The sequence below is a fragment of the Oncorhynchus masou genome, chromosome 17 (assembly GCF_036934945.1).
Source record: "Oncorhynchus masou masou isolate Uvic2021 chromosome 17, UVic_Omas_1.1, whole genome shotgun sequence".
Taxonomy (NCBI): Eukaryota; Metazoa; Chordata; class Actinopteri; order Salmoniformes; family Salmonidae; genus Oncorhynchus; species Oncorhynchus masou.
The window spans coordinates 44,501,143-44,516,650 of NC_088228.1; positions in this window are offsets into that span (position 1 = coordinate 44,501,143).

The following is a 15,508-nucleotide window of genomic DNA, read 5'->3' on the forward strand; positions in this document are numbered from 1 at the left end:
AATGTTAACATGCACAACAGAAGGCTTCTAATGTTAACATGCACAACAGAAGGCTTCTAATGTTACCATGCACAACAGAAGGCTTCTAATGTTACCATGCACAACAGAAGGCTTCTAATGTTAACATGCACAACAGAAGGCTTCTAATGCTTCTAATGTTAACATGCACAACAGAAGGCTTCTAATGTTACCATGCACAACAGAAGGCTTCTAATGTTACCATGCACAACAGAAGGCTTCTAATGTTAACATGCACAACAGAAGGCTTCTAATGTTACCATGCACAACAGAAGGCTTCTAATGTTAACATGCACAACAGAAGGCTTCTAATGTTAACAACAGAAGGCTTCTAATGTTAACATGCAAACAGAAGGCTTCTAATGTTAACATGCAAACAGAAGGCTTCTAATGTTACCATGCACAACAGAAGGCTTCTAATGTTACCATGCACAACAGAAGGCTTCTAATGTTAACATGCACAACAGAAGGCTTCTAATGTTAACATGCACAACAGAAGGCTTCTAATGTTAACATGCACAACAGAAGGCTTCATGCAATGTTAACATGCACAACAGAAGGCTTCTAATGTTACCATGCACAACAGAAGGCTTCTAATGTTAACATGCACAACAGAAGGCTTCTAATGTTAACATGCACAACAGAAGGCTTCTAATGTTAACATGCACAACAGAAGGCTTCTAATGTTAACATGCACAACAGAAGGCTTCTAATGTTAACATGCACAACAGAAGGCTTCTAATGTTAACATGCACAACAGAAGGCTTCTAATGTTAACATGCACAACAGAAGGCTTCTAATGTTACCATGCACAACAGAAGGCTTCTAATGTTAACATGCACAACAGAAGGCTTCTAATGTTAACATGCACAACAGAAGGCTTCTAATGTTACCATGCACAACAGAAGGCTTCTAATGTTACCATGCACAACAGAAGGCTTCTAATGTTACCATGCACAACAGAAGGCTTCTAATGTTAACATGCACAACAGAAGGCTTCTAATGTTAACATGCACAACAGAAGGCTTCTAATGTTAACATGCACAACAGAAGGCTTCTAAGCACAACAGAAGGCTTCTAATGTTAACATGCAACAGAAGGCTTCTAATGTTAACATGCACAACAGAAGGCTTCTAATGTTAACATGCACAACAGAAGGCTTCTAATGTTACCATGCACAACAGAAGGCTTCTAATGTTACCATGCACAACAGAAGGCTTCTAATGTTAACATGCACAACAGAAGGCTTCTAATGTTAACATGCACAACAGAAGGCTTCTAATGTTAACATGCACAACAGAAGGCTTCTAATGTTACCATGCACAACAGAAGGCTTCTAATGTTACCATGCACAACAGAAGGCTTCTAATGTTAACATGCACAACAGAAGGCTTCTAATGTTAACATGCACAACAGAAGGCTTCTAATGTTAACATGCACAACAGAAGGCTTCTAATGTTAACATGCACAACAGAAGGCTTCTAATGTTAACATGCACAACAGAAGGCTTCTAATGTTACCATGCACAACAGAAGGCTTCTAATGTTACCATGCACAACAGAAGGCTTCTAATGTTACCATGCACAACAGAAGGCTTCTAATGTTACCATGCACAACAGAAGGCTTCTAATGTTAACATGCACAACAGAAGGCTTCTAATGTTAACATGCACAACAGAAGGCTTCTAATGTTAACATGCACAACAGAAGGCTTCTAATGTTAACATGCACAACAGAAGGCTTCTAATGTTAACATGCACAACAGAAGGCTTCTAATGTTAACATGCACAACAGAAGGCTTCTAATGTTACCATGCACAACAGAAGGCTTCTAATGTTAACATGCACAACAGAAGGCTTCTAATGTTAACATGCACAACAGAAGGCTTCTAATGTTAACATGCACAACAGAAGGCTTCTAATGTTAACATGCACAACAGAAGGCTTCTAATGTTAACATGCACAACAGAAGGCTTCTAATGTTAACATGCACAACAGAAGGCTTCTAATGTTAACATGCATTCTAATGTTACACATTCTAATGTTAACATGCACAACAGAAGGCTTCTAATGTTACCATGCACAAACAGAAGGCTTCTAATGTTACCATGCACAACAGAAGGCTTCTAATGTTAACATGCACAACAGAAGGCTTCTAATGTTACCATGCACAACAGAAGGCTTCTAATGTTACCATGCACAACAGAAGGCTTCTAATGTTACCATGCACAACAGAAGGCTTCTAATGTTAACATGCACAACAGAAGGCTTCTAATGTTAACATGCACAACAGAAGGCTTCTAATGTTACCATGCACAACAGAAGGCTTCTAATGTTAACATGCACAACAGAAGGCTTCTAATGTTAACATGCACAACAGAAGGCTTCTAATGTTAACATGCACAACAGAAGGCTTCTAATGTTAACATGGGAACAGAAGGCTTCTAATGTTAACATGCACAACAGAAGGCTTCTAATGTTAACATGCACAACAGAAGGCTTCTAATGTTACCATGCACAACAGAAGGCTTCTAATGTTAACATGCACAACAGAAGGCTTCTAATGTTAACATGCACAACAGAAGGCTTCTAATGTTAACATGCACAACAGAAGGCTTCTAATGTTAACATGCACAACAGAAGGCTTCTAATGTTACATGCACAACAGAAGGCTTCTAATGTTAACATGCACAACAGAAGGCTTCTAATGTTAACATGCACAACAGAAGGCTTCTAATGTTAACATGCACAACAGAAGGCTTCTAATGTTAACATGCACAACAGAAGGCTTCTAATGTTACCATGCACAACAGAAGGCTTCTAATGTTAACATGCACAACAGAAGGCTTCTAATGTTAACATGCACAACAGAAGGCTTCTAATGTTACCATGCACAACAGAAGGCTTCTAATGTTAACATGCACAACAGAAGGCTTCTAATGTTACCATGCACAACAGAAGGTTTCTAATGTTACCATGCACAACAGAAGGCTTCTAATGTTAACATGCACAACAGAAGGCTTCTAATGTTACCATGCACAACAGAAGGCTTCTAATGTTAACATGCACAACAGAAGGCTTCTAATGTTAACATGCACAACAGAAGGCTTCTAATGTTAACATGCACAACAGAAGGCTTCTAATGTTAACATGCACAACAGAAGGCTTCTAATGTTACCATGCACAACAGAAGGCTTCTAATGTTAACATGCACAACAGAAGGCTTCTAATGTTAACATGCACAACAGAAGGCTTCTAATGTTAACATGCACAACAGAAGGCTTCTAATGTTACCATGCACAACAGAAGGCTTCTAATGTTAACATGCACAACAGAAGGCTTCTAATGTTACCATGCACAACAGAAGGCTTCTAATGTTAACATGCACAACAGAAGGCTTCTAATGTTAACATGCACAACAGAAGGCTTCTAATGTTAACATGCACAACAGAAGGCTTCTAATGTTACCATGCACAACAGAAGGCTTCTAATGTTAACATGCACAACAGAAGGCTTCTAATGTTACCATGCACAACAGAAGGCTTCTAATGTTAACATGCACAACAGAAGGCTTCTAATGTTACCATGCACAACAGAAGGCTTCTAATGTTAACATGCACAACAGAAGGCATTTACAGTTGCAAAAGTCAACAAATGAGAGCGCCTGGGGACACACAGAGGCTGGGTTAACCTCTACATCACCAGAAGAACAGAAGAGGAGTAGGATGAGGGTACGGCTAAAGGCTATAAGAACTGGTCGTCTAGTGCTTTGGGAACAGAGAATTAAAGGAGCAGATTTCTGGGTATGGTAGGATAGATTCAGGGCATAGCGTACAGACAAAGTTATGGTAGGGTGAGAGTACAGCGGGGGTAAACCTAGGCATTGAGTGACAATGAGAGAAGTTGCATCTCTGGAGGCAACAGTTAAGCTAGGTGCGGTCTCCGCATGTGTGGGGTTGGGACAAGGGGGCTATCTGAGGCATGGACTAGGGGCTCAGCAGTAAAATCAAACAATGAGAGCTGCCCTAAACAACAGTATACAAGGCATATTGACATTAAGGAAAGGCATAAAGCAATCACAGGTATTGATTGGGAGAGCTAAGACAACAATGGGTAAACAGCTAGGGCAACAACAATAGGTAAATGGCGATGAATGGGCAGAGGGTCAGTTAGCTACACACAGGGCCTGAGTTGGAGGCTGGGGCTGACAGATAAACAAAATGAGGTACCGTGTTAATGAACAGTCCAGCAGGCATCAGCTGTGCAGCCGAGTGATCATAGGGTCCAATGAACCGCAATAGGTGAAACAGGGAGCCATTCAGTAGTCGATTACAACGCTAGGCGGGAGACAAAAGGTTCAGGAAGCTCTCGGGCCGGGGCTAGCAGATGGATCATAAACATCCACGACGCAGAGGCCGGTTGAGAGCACATCGGCTGAATTACGTCAGTAGACCAGCAGACCAGTCGTGATGGATCGGCGGGGCTTGCGGCAGGTGATGTAGTGGAAAAAAGCAGTCCGATATGCTCAGGGCTGATATGGCGCTGTGCAGACTGGCAGGTATTATCTGGGCAAAAGTGTCTGGAGTCTGAGTGAGCTAAGGTAAAGACCGCTAGAAGAGGCTAAGAATGACTAATTAGCTAGTAGATAATTAGCTGGCTAGCTTTTGATGGAGGTTCATGTTATAAGGAATAAAAACATAGCAGATCCGTACCACACTGGTTGAGGCGGGTTGCAGGAAGGTATATTGAATTTGAAAATGGAAAAAAGAGATTGAAATATAATGAAATGTACACAAAAAAAACGATAAAGACAATGGGGACGAAAACAAACACGTCTTACTGCTACGCCATCTTGGAAGCAATGTGACTACAATTTGCAGTGAATTGTGGGTCATATCGCCCCAGCAAGTTACCAAAGTTGTTCACTCGCTCCCTCAAGCTTAATCGAGGGATAAGGGGGCAATGTTAGCGAATTGGACCTCCACTTGAAATGACAATCAAACTGCATCCGGTTTAGACGCACATCATTTTTTGTCATCCCCCCTAATCTTAGACACACAAGCACACAAGCACACACACACAAGCACACACACACACACACACACACACAGGCAGTAACTATGCAGTAAGTTGTCAACTGTAAGGAGATGCCAGACCAGGTAAGGTAAGAGACCTTGTGAAAGGTAGGAAGAACAGAATGTCTCCCCTTTTCCCCCCATTTCTCCTATTCTAGCCCTCTCTCCTCCTGTCTCTCATCCACAGGTGATGACGGGCGAGGATTTCTTTGGTCTCTGGGTGCATGAAACTTTTGTTTCCTTTCAACTTCTACACTTCTAAATAAGTTTCTCTCATTACAAATCTACTGTATGCTCCATCTCTGGCCCACACTACTCAATATGACAAGCTAAAATCAAAACATCCAGTCTCATTTTCGCACTGGGCGTCTAATGAAACCACACGCTCGGCACGCTCTTCCGGCCGAGCGTCTGTGTTTGTCTTCCTGCAGTGCTGCAGACGGGATGCTGTGAGAGCAGAAATCATTATGGCACAGGGTAGATTTTCGCTCTTCGCTCTCCAGGCAACTCCAACAAATGGCGACCCCAGGACCTTCTCGGATAGACCACGCTGTCTATATCGGACCAATGGAGCCTTCAGATCTTGATATAGCCCTACCTGACAACACACACTATAGTTTATAGTTCATATAAGGAAATCAGTTGATTAATTTATTTCAATCAGGCCATAATTTACAGATTTCATGACTGGGAATACTGATATGCATCACAGATGCCTTTAAAAAAAGTAAGGGCATGGATCAGAAAACCTGCATCTGGTTTGACCACCATTTCCCTCAGACAGCGCGACTCATCTCCTTCACATAGAGATGACCAGGCTGTGGAATGTTGTCCCACTCATCTTCAATGGCTGTGCAAAGTTGCTGGATATTGCCGGGAACTGGAACACACTTCTGTACACGTAGTGCCAGAGCAGCCATCCAGAGAATCCCAAACATGCTCAATGGGTGACATGTCTGGTGAGTATGCAGGCCATTGGGACATTTTCAGCTTCCAGGAATTGGGTACAGATCTTTGCGACATGGAGCCGTGCATTATGCTGAAACAGGAGGTGATGTCAGCTGATGAATGACAATGGGCCTCAGTATCTGACCACGGTATCTCTGAGCATTCAAATTGCCATCGATAAAATGTAATTGTGTTTGTTGTCTGTAGCTTATGCCGGTCCATACCATAACCCCACCTCCACATTGGGGCACTCTATTCACAACGTTGACATCAGCAAACCACTCGCCCACACGACGCAAATACGTGGTCTGCGGTTGTGTGGCAGGTTAAACGTACTGCCAAATTCTTTAAAACGACGTTGGAGGCGACTTATGGTAGAGAAATTAACAATACATTCTCTGGCATCAGCTCTGGTGGACATTGCAGCAGTCAACATGCCAATTTCACGCTCCCTCAAAACATCTGTGGCATTGTGTTGTGTGACAAAACTGCACATTTTAGAGTGGCCTTTTCTTGACCCCAGCACAAGGTGCACCTGTGTAATGATCATGCTGTTTAATCAGCTTCTTGATATGCCACACCTATCAAGTGGATGGATTATCTTGACAAAATACAGATTCTCACTAACATGGTATGTAAACAAATGTGTACAAAATTTGGGAGAAATAAGCATTTTGTGCGTATGGAACATTTCTGGGATTGTTTATTATAGCTCATGAAACACAAACTTTACATGTTGCATTTATATTTCTGTTCAGTGTAGTATACACACACACAAGACATGTACGCATAAATGAAAATACACACACACATCCATAATGGTAACCCAATACAATCAGCGGTTCATAAAGTCCATTATCTAAAGTGCTGTACTGCTGAGCTGAAGACCAGGGCTCTGTGCTTGTAAAAGCTACACAGTGGGGGAGGTCATACCTATTTAACATTTTGGAAATTTCTTTAACTGTAGAATTGTTCAGAAAGCTTTAAGAATTAGCTGCAACCACATTCATCTGCTCTGATCTTGAGGTACCAGTCTGTGGGCTGGTATTCTACACATAGAAATACGTCCTCCCTCTAGATAAATATTAGGAAGCAGATTATTCAGCAGAAATTCCTATCAGTCCTAGATTGTGGCGACATCATCTAATGTATATGAACACAGCTGCTACTTCATTAATGTTGTTAGATGTAGCATGTCATAGCCCACTGCCCTTTGGTACAGGGGAACATCTAATGTATATGAACACAGCTGCTGTCACTGCCCTTTAGTACAGGGGAACATCTAATGTATATGAACATTAATGTTGTTAGATGTAGCATGTCATAGCCCACTGCCCTTTGGTACAGGGGAACATCTAATGTATATGAACACAGCTGCTACGTCATTAATGTTGTTAGATGTAGCATGTCATAGCCCACTGCCCTTTAGTACAGGGGAACATCTAATGTATATGAACACAGCTGCTACGTCATTAATGTTGTTAGATGTAGCATGTCATAGCCCACTGCCCTTTAGTACAGGGGAACATCTAATGTATATGAACACAGCTGCTACTTCATTAATGTTACTTAGATGTAATGTCATAGCCCACTGCCCTTTAGTACAGGGGAACATCTAATGTATATGAACACAGCTGCTACTTCATTAATGTTGTTAGATGTAGCATGTCATAGCCCACTGCCCTTTAGTACAGGGGAACATCTAACGTATATGAACACAGCTGCTACTTCATTAATGTTGTTAGATGGAGCATGTCATAGAGCACTGGCTTCCTGTCAAAGCAAGGGCTGATTTCAAGGTTTTACTGCTAACCTACAAAGCATTACATGGGCTTGCTCCTACCTACCTATCTCTCTGATTTGGTCCTGCCGTACATACCTACACATACACTACGGTCACAAGACGCAGGCCTCCTAATTGTCCCTAGAATTTCTAAGCAAACAGCTGGGGGCAGGGCTTTCTCCTATAGAGCTCCATTTTTATGGAACGGTCTGACTACCCATGTCAGAGACGCAAACTCGGTCTCAACTTTTAAGTCTTTACTGAAGACTCATCTCTTCAGTGGGTCATATGATTGAGTGTAGTCTGGCCCAGGAGTGGGAAGGTGAACGAAAGGCTCTGGAGCAAGGAACCGCCCTTGCTGTCTCTGCCTGACCGGTTCCCCTCTTTCCACTGGGATTCTCTGCCTCTAACCCTATTACAGGGCCTGAGTCACTGGCTTACTGGGGCTCTCTCATGCCGTCCCTGGAGGGGGTGCGTCACCTGAGTGGGTTGATTCACTGATGTGGTCATTCTGTCTGGGTTGGCGCCCCCCCTTGGGTTGTGCCATGGCGGAGATCTTTGTGGGCTATACTCAGCCTTGTCGCAGGATGGTAAGTTGGTAGTTGAAGATATCCCTCTAGTGGTGTGGGGGCTGTGCTTTGGCAAAGTGGGTGGGGTTATATCCTTCCTGTTTGGCCCTGTCCGGGGGTGTCCTCAGATGGGGCCATAGTGTCTCCTGACCCCTCCTGATGGACTGCACCTCCTCCTCATGGACTGCACCAGATTAACCAGTTCTTGCTGTGAGATGTTACCCCACTCTTCCCCCAAGGCACCTGCAAGTTCCCGGACATTTCTGAGGGGAATGGCCCTAGGCCTCACCCTCTGATCCAACAGGTCCCAGACATGCTCAATGGGATTGAGATGCGGGCTCTTCGCTGGCCATGGCAGAACACTGACATTCCTGTCTTGCAGAAAATCACACACAGAACGAGCAGTATGGCTGTGGCAATGTCATGCTGGAGGGTCATGTCAGGATGAGCCTGCAGGAAGGGTACCACATGAGGGAGGAGGATGTCTTCCCTGTAACGAAGTGTTGAGATTGACTGCAATGACAACAAGCTCAGTCCGATGATGCTGTGACGCCCCAGACCATGACGGACCCTCCACCTCCAAATCGATCCCGCTCCAGAGTACAGGCCTCGGTGTAATGCTCATTCCTTCGGCGATAAATGCGAATCCGACCATCACCCCTGGTGAGACAAAACCGCAACTCGTTAGTGAAGAGCACTTTTTGCCAGTCCTGTCTGGTCCAGAGACGTTGGGTTTGTGGGGAACATCTAATGTTTGTGCCTATAGGCAACGTTGTAGCCGGTGATGTCTGGTGAGGACCTGCCTTACAACAGGCCTGCAAGCCCTCAGTCCAGCCTCTCTCAGCCTATTGCGGACAGTCTGAGCACTGATGGAGGGATTGTGCGTTCCAGTTGTAACTAGGCAGTAGAAAAGCCTCTTTAGTGCCCTAAGTTTTCATAACTGTGACCTTAATTGCCTACCGTCTGTAAGCTGTTAGTGTCTTAACGACCATTCCACAGGTGCATGTTCATTAATTGTTTATGGTTCATTGAACAAGCATTGGAAACAGTGTTAAAACCCTTTACAATGAAGATCTGTGAAGTTATTTGGATTTCTACTTATCTTTGAAAGACAGGATTATTATTTTTGTTAGTTTCTAACAGAAAACATTGTTCACACGTACACACACAGCTCTCCTCTGGACATACTTATACTGTACACTAAGCTTTAAACACACACACTCTCTCAAGCCCAGTTCCTTACATACAGACACTGACACACACTCCCTGGGAGCGTGCACCTACCTGCCTCACATTTGGGTCCTGTGAGTCAGACATGTGAAGCTCCTGTTGCTGAGGAGCCGAGAGAGAGCAGAATTCCAGCCCGGTCATCAACACACTATTAGAACTTCTAAATGAGGGAAACCCAGAGGAGAAAACAGAGAGAGGAGATGGAGGGGCAGTCTGAGCCACATGGGAGAGCAGAGTGCTAGGAGAGCTGCCACAGTGGACTCACATTGGTAAAGGCTTCACTACCACACACACGCACCTATGCACAAAAACAATTTAGTTATACACATGGCCACATATTTCACTGAGTCTCACTGCCCATACAGAACACCAGATTCCTCACTGCATATTCACATGGCCACATATTTCACTGAATCTCACTGCACATAAAAAACAGCAGATTCCTCACTGCATATTCACATGGCCACATATTTCACTGAATCTCACTGCACATAAAAAACAGCAGATTCCTCACTGCATATTCACATGGCCACATATTTCACTGAATCTCACTGCACATACAGAACAGCAGATTCCTCACTGCATATTCACATGGCCACATATTTCACTGAATCTCACTGCACATACAGAACACCAGATTCCTGACTGCGTATTCACATGGCCACATATTTCACTGAATCTCACTGCACATACAGAACACCAGATTCCTGACTGCGTATTCACATGGCCACATTTCACTGCACATAAAGAACAGCAGATTCCTCACTGCATATTCACATGGCCACATATTTCACTGAATCTCACTGCACATACAGAACAGCAGATTCCTCACTGCATATTCACATGGCCACATATTTCACTGAATCTCACTGCATATACAGAACAGCAGATTCCTCACTGCATATTCACATGGCCACATTTCACTGCACATACAGAACACCAGATTCCTGACTGCATATTCACATGGCCACATTTCACTGCACATACAGAACACCAGATTCCTCACTGCATCTCACTGCACATAAAGAACACCAGATTCCTGACTGCATATTCACATGGCCACATTTCACTGCACATACAGAACACCAGATTCCTCACTGCATCTCACTGCACATAAAGAACAGCAGATTCCTCACTGCATATTCACATGGCCACATATTTCACTGAATCTCACTGCACATACAGAACACCAGATTCCTGACTGCGTATTCACATGGCCACATATTTCACTGCACATACAGAACAGCAGATTCCTCACTGCATATTCACATGGCCACATATTTCACTGAGTCTCACTGCACATAAAGAACAGCAGATTCCTCACTGCATATTCACATGGCCACATATTTCAGAGTCTCACTGCACATAAAAAACAGCAGATTCCTCACTGCATATTCACATGGCCACATATTTCACTGAATTTCACTGCACATACAGAACACCAGATTCCTCACTGCATATTCACATGGCCACATATTTCACTGAATCTCACTGCACATAAAGAACAGCAGATTCCTCACTGCATATTCACATGACCACATATTTCACTGAATCTCACTGCACATAAAGAACAGCACGGCCGGCCGCCCAACAACCTGCCCGCTTGACCCTATCCCCTCCTCTCTTCTCCAGACCATTTCCGGAGACCTTCTCCCTTACCTCACCTCGCTCATCAACTCATCCCTGACCGCTGGCTACGTCCCTTCCGTCTTCAAGAGAGCGAGAGTTGCACCCCTTCTGAAAAAACCTACACTCGATCCCTCCGATGTCAACAACTACAGACCAGTATCCCTTCTTTCTTTTCTCTCCAAAACTCTTGAACGTGCCGTCCTTGGCCAGCTCTCCCGCTATCTCTCTCAGAATGACCTTCTTGATCCAAATCAGTCAGGTTTCAAGACTAGTCATTCAACTGAGACTGCTCTTCTCTGTATCACGGAGGCGCTCCGCACTGCTAAAGCTAACTCTCTCCTCTGCTCTCATCCTTCTAGACCTATCGGCTGCCTTCGATACTGTGAACCATCAGATCCTCCTCTCCACCCTCTCCGAGTTGGGCATCTCCGGCGCGGCCCACGCTTGGATTGCGTCCCTACCTGACAGGTCGCTCCTACCAGGTGGCGTGGCGAGAATCTGTCTCCTAACCACGCGCTCTCACCACTGGTGTCCCCCAGGGCTCTGTTCTAGGCCCTCTCCTATTCTCGCTATACACCAAGTCACTTGGCTCTGTCATAACCTCACATGGTCTCTCCTATCATTGCTATGCAGACGACACACAATTAATCTTCTCCTTTCCCCCTTCTGATGACCAGGTGGCGAATCGCATCTCTGCATGTCTGGCAGACATATCAGTGTGGATGACGGATCACCACCTCAAGCTGAACCTCGGCAAGACGGAGCTGCTCTTCCTCCCGGGGAAGGACTGCCCGTTCCATGATCTCGCCATCACGGTTGACAACTCCATTGTGTCCTCCTCCCAGAGCGCTAAGAACCTTGGCGTGATCCTGGACAACACCCTGTCGTTCTCAACCAACATCATGGCGGTGGCCCGTTCCTGTAGGTTCATGCTCTACAACATCCGCAGAGTACGACCCTGCCTCACACAGGAAGCGGCGCAGGTCCTAATCCAGGCACTTGTCATCTCCCGTCTGGATTACTGCAACTCGCTGTTGGCTGGGCTCCCTGCCTGTGCCATTAAACCCCTACAACTCATCCAGAACGCCGCAGCCCGTCTGGTGTTCAACCTTCCCAAGTTCTCTCACGTCACCCCGCTCCTCCGCTCTCTCCACTGGCTTCCAGTTGAAGCTCGCATCCGCTACAAGACCATGGTGCTTGCCTGCGGAGCTGTGAGGGGAACGGCACCGCAGTACCTCCAGGCTCTGATCAGGCCCTACACCCAAACAAGGGCACTGCGTTCATCCACCTCTGGCCTGCTCGCCTCCCTACCACTGAGGAAGTACAGTTCCCGCTCAGCCCAGTCAAAACTGTTCGCTGCTCTGGCCCCTAATGGTGGAACAAACTCCCTCACGACGCCAGGACAGCAGAGTCAATCACCACCTTCCGGAGACACCTGAAACCCCACCTCTTCAAGGAATACCTAGGATAGGATAAGTAATCCTTCTCACCCCCCCCCTTAAATGATTTAGATGCACTATTGTAAAGTGGCTGTTCCACTGGTTGTCAGAAGGTGAATTCACCAATTTGTAAGTCGCTCTGGATAAGAGCGTCTGCTAAATGACTTAAATGTAATGTAAATGTAAACAGCAGATTCCTCACTGCATATTCACATGGCCACATATTTCACTGAATCTCACTGCACATAAAGAACAGCAGATTTCTCACTGCATATTCACATGGCCACATTTCACTGCACATACAGAACACCAGATTCCTCACTGCATATTCACATGGCCACATATTTCACTGAGTCTCACTGCAAATACAGTACACCAGATTCCTCACTGCATATTCACATGGCCACATATTTCACTGAATCTCACTGCACATACAGAACACCAGATTCCTGACTGCATATTCACATGGCCACATTTCACTGCACATACAGAACACCAGATTCCTCACTGCATATTCACATGGCCACATATTTCACTGAATCTCACTGCACATAAAGAACAGCAGATTCCTCACTGCATATTCAAATGGCCACATATTTCACTGAATCTCACTGCACATACAGAACAGCAGATTCCTCATTTCATATTCACATGGCCACATATTTCACTGAATCTCACTGCACATACAGAACAGCAGATTCCTCACTGCATATTCACATGGCCACATTTCACTGCACATACAGAACACCAGATTCCTCACTGCATCTCACTGCACATAAAGAACAGCAGATTCCTCACTGCATATTCACATGGCCACATATTTCACTGAATCTCACTGCACATAAAGAACACCAGATTCCTGACTGCATATTCACATGGCCACATATTTCACTGAATCTCACTGCACATACAGAACACCAGATTCCTCACTGCATATTCACATGGACACATATTTCACTGAATCTCACTGCACATACAGAACACCAGATTCCTGACTGCATATTCACATGGCCACATATTTCACTGAATCTCACTGCACATACAGAACACCAGATTCCTGACTGCATATTCACATGGCCACATATTTCACTGAATCTCACTGCACATACAGAACACCAGATTCCTCACTGCATATTCACATGGACACATATTTCACTGAATCTCACTGCACATAAAGAACAGCAGATTCCTCACTGCATATTCACATGGCCACATTTCACTGCACATACAGAACACCAGATTCCTCACTGCATATTCACATGGCCACATATTTCACTGAATCTCACTGCACATACAGAACACCAGATTCCTCACTGCATATTCACATGGTCACATTTCACTGCACATACAGAACACCAGATTCCTCACTGCATATTCACATGGCCACATATATCACTGAATCTCACTGCACATAAAGAACAGCAGATTCCTCACTGCATATTCACATGGCCACATTTCACTGAATCTCACTGCACATAAAGAACAGCAGATTCCTCACTGCATATTCACATGGCCACATATTTCACTGAATCTCACTGCACATAAAGAACAGCAGATTCCTCACTGCATATTCACATGGCCACATATTTCACTGAATCTCACTGCACATACAGAACACCAGATTCCTCACTGCATATTCACATGGCCACATTTCACTGCACATAAAGAACAGCAGATTCCTCACTGCATATTCACATGGCGTCATTCATTTCCAATAATATTTTTTTTGTAGTTCACACTGATTGGCTGTGCATTACACAGTGAAGGACTGGACTGAGCTGTTTACCATTCACTGTTAGAGGAAATCACATTGGTGAACATTTCTAAACACACATTGGGATGAGAAACCAGTGGTCACCATAGCACTGTAAAAAGCAGCTATAGACAACACACACACACCAGTCCTTTCCACATATAATCATGGGGACTTGGTCAGTTACTAAAAAGACACTCAATTCAAACAATTCATTATAATTATGCACCTTGCTTTACTACAAAGTGGTAACGGATTTAAACAGATTGACTCAATCTGAGAGAGAATGCCAATGCACAGATAGTACATTAAACATCCAGAGAAATATGCCTACAAAGACATTTACATTTAAGTCATTTAGCAGACGCTCTTATCCAGAGCGACTTACAAATTGGACCGATGCATAACTCTCTCATTCACACACACACACTCCCTCCATGTATGATACCTGCTCTGAGGGGATAGGTTGAGAGACAGATAGGTCAGTGTTTGTACTGGCAGCCTGACCAGCATGTGAGCTCCATGGAAATGCCACATCTAATGAAGTAGAAACTCCACATTGACTGACAGGGGCTGGGTGGGTACACAGGCAGCATTTCCACGACAAGGTCTTGTGGTTATAAATAAACCTCCTGGCAGTTATTTCCTGTCATAAAACAAACATCAAACATATTTTGAACAGTGTTGATGAGGCTGGTGTAATGGCACCTTTAGATGTAACGGCACATATCAAATCAAATGTATTTATCAAGCCCTTCTTGCATCAGCTGATATCTCAAAGTGCTGTACAGAAACCAGCCTAAAACCCCAAACAGCAAGCAATGCAGGTGTAGAAGCACGGTGCCATACATACCGTATGGCACCTTTTAGAACAGTGCTTCACTGGCAGGAGTTAACAGCATTCTACAAGTTGGATTTTAAACCTAAACACACTGCTAACCTTTTGTAATGTTTTTATCCAATTCCAATGTTGTGGCTGTGGAATTTGACCGTGGCAGTGTTATCTAGTGAAAACCATCACAGATCAATGGGGGGAAAAGGCATTTTAAAAGGTTTCACTGACATC